This window comes from Glycine soja, chromosome 1 (assembly GCF_004193775.1).
Source record: "Glycine soja cultivar W05 chromosome 1, ASM419377v2, whole genome shotgun sequence".
NCBI lineage: Eukaryota > Viridiplantae > Streptophyta > Magnoliopsida > Fabales > Fabaceae > Glycine > Glycine soja.
Window position 1 is genome coordinate 10619786 of NC_041002.1, and position 2851 is coordinate 10622636.

Below are 2851 nucleotides of genomic sequence, written 5' to 3' on the forward strand. Positions count from 1 at the left end.
CGCCAAGGTCCAGCCTATAGCCTTCTTATGCTTCTTGAGAACTGATAACAGCTTCTCCTCTTGCTCATCAGCAAGGGAGGCAGATATAATTACTGGAAAACTTTTGCTATCATCCAAGTAAGCATATTTTAAATTTGATGGCAGAGGCTTCAATTCTGGTGTGGCCGGCTGGATAGTGGTAGAAAGAGATGGTCTCTCAGCCTGTACCTCATAAAGAAAGTCAGAGGTATGTGTACTTCCTGAAACATGATTAGTTCTATCTGACTCTATAAAATCAATCTCAAGAGGTAAAACATCACCAGACATGTAATTAATATCAATTTCATATTCACTCTCAGCATCAAATTCAGCCATATGATGAAGTACAAATTTAGATTCAATGCATGAAGAGTGACAGGCATGCAAATTAGAATGAAGATCAGTCATGTATTCATCAACAACATGGTCAATTATTTCAACACAAAATATAGAAAAATCTTTAGATGGGTGTTTCATAGCATCAAGAATATTAAAATGAACAGTTATATCACCAAACTCCATAGATAGTGTGCCTGCATATACGTCTATCTAAGTTCTAGCAATTTTCATAAAAGGTCTGCCTAGAATGATGGGAACTAACCCTTTAGAAAATCCCTCCTCCATATTCAAAATATAAAAAACAACAGGGAAAATCAGTTCACCAACAAGGTATGCTAAATGTACCTGGAGTAGAGTGAGGTTGGGCAGGTTCATTTGCGAATGAGGAAGATGTTACTGGTTGAGGTTCTTGACTCTTCTTTCCCGACCTCAATGCAATGGAACTCACATTTTTGGGATTCTGGACAGATTGAGAAGGTAATCTGTCAAAATTCTGGGACTGTTGTTGACTTAACTGTGTAGCCAATTGTCTCATTTGATTAGTTAAGCTCTGAATGGAGACTCTGGTCTCTTGTTGAAACTGCATGTTTTGCATAGTCATTTGCCTCACAAGTTCTTCAAGGGAAGGTTGCGGAGAGGCCTCAACTGTTTGCTATTTCTGGGGCTGTTGCTGTTGTTGTTGTTGTTGCTGGATTGGTGGAGGAACGTATGGTCTGCTTGGGCCAGCAGCATTCTGGAAATAAGGTTGTTGTTGTTGCTGTTGTTGTGAAGGACTCGACCATCTAAGGTTAGGATGATTCCTCCACCCGGGGTTGTACTTGTTAATGGAGAGGTCATAATTGCTCTGTTGTGGCTGATTTTGTTGTTGAGGTTGAGGAGGTCTATTGTAGATGTTTGCAACATAAGCTTCAGGCTGTTCAATTGCTTCAGATTGTTGCACAGAAGGGCAAAGGTCTGTGTGGTGGTCGGCAGAGGAGCATAAACCACAAAGTTTGGCGACAGGTGCAGATTTTTGATTCATGGCCAGTTGGGTTACCAGGTTAACCAAGGCATCTAGTTTACCTTCAAGCTTCTTAATCTTAGCTGATGAAGATGAATTCGTGGCTACTTCATGCACTCCTCTAATGACAATAGCATCACTTCTAGCACTAAATTGCTGGGAGTTTGAAACCATCTTCTCAATTAAATTTCTGGCTTCAGCAGGAGTCATGTCTCCAAGGGCTCCACCACTGGCAGCATCTATCATACTTCTCTCCATGTTACTGAGTCCTTCATAGAAATATTGGAGAAGAAGCTGCTCAGAAATCTGGTGGTGAGGGCAACTAGCACATAGTTTCTTAAATCTCTTTCAGTATTCATATAAGCTCTCTCCACTGAGTTGCCTAATTCCTGAAATATCTTTTCTGATGGTCATGGTCCTAGAAGCAGGGAAAACATTTTCTTAGAATACTCTCTTGAGGTCATCCCAGCTCGTGATGGACCTTGGAGCAAGGTAATATAGCCAGTCCTTTGCCACTCCCTCTAAAGAATGAGGAAAAGCCTTCAGAAATATGTGATCCTCCTGGACATCTGGGGGTTTCATGGTGGAGCAGACAATATGGAATTCTTTCAGATGTTTGTGCGGGTCTTCACCTTCAAGGCCATGAAACTTTGGAAGCAAATGGATCAGTCCAATTTTAAGAACATATGGGACATCCTCGTCAAGGTATTGGATGCACAAGCTTTCGTAGGTGAAATCAGTTGTAGCCATTTCCCTTAGAATCCTCTCACAGGGTGGAGTTGTGCCATGTTCTTAGAATGTTCAAAATCAGAATATTCAAAATTATAATGCTCAAAATCTAGATGCTCAAAATCACCAATAACAGAATGCTCAGGATGCTCAAAAGGTACAAGATGATGCCTAACTAATTTATGAAATGTCCTATCTATCTCAGGATCAAAGGGTTATAGGTCAGATGGATTGCCACTAGTCATACACTACATTCAGCATGCACAACTAGTTGTCTTCTTATGCAAGTAACAGTGTAGGTTTGAACTACAGCTACCATCAAATGATATCCAAATAACTTTGAAATTTTATGAGCAACACCCTAAAATCATGAAGAGATAGCACAAAAATTTTCAAACAAAAATTCAAATTCTAACTATGGAAACTACCTAAGGAAAGTTTAGAAAAATAAAACAACAAAACTTGAAAAAAGAAAAACTTGTAAACAGACGATTTTGGCTAGCTAGAGACCTCGACTGGCCCTTGGCCAACTTTCATGGAAAAGGGAAACTTTTTTCTACCCCAAATACATATATAATAATAGTCATTCTGATATCCAGAGCAAAAGTTATGGCCGTTCGAAGTTTTGACAAAAATCAAATTCACTAATTTTATGGAACTTTCAAATATGACCAAACTAAGGGTTCCAGCTATTTTTCCCACAAAATATGGACCAAAGAACCTACCACACCAAAATTCAGCCAAAAATAACAATCCTGACTATCA

General features: G+C 39.4%; 1 non-coding gene across 1 annotated transcript; it reads left to right on the forward strand.

The window, feature by feature from the left end:
• Positions 1 to 1661: 1661 nt before the first annotated feature.
• Positions 1662 to 1768, forward strand: LOC114368657. Its single transcript, XR_003657379.1, has one exon. It is a non-coding gene; the product is annotated as a small nucleolar RNA R71 (small nucleolar RNA).
• The last annotated feature ends 1083 nt before the right edge of the window (positions 1769 to 2851 follow it).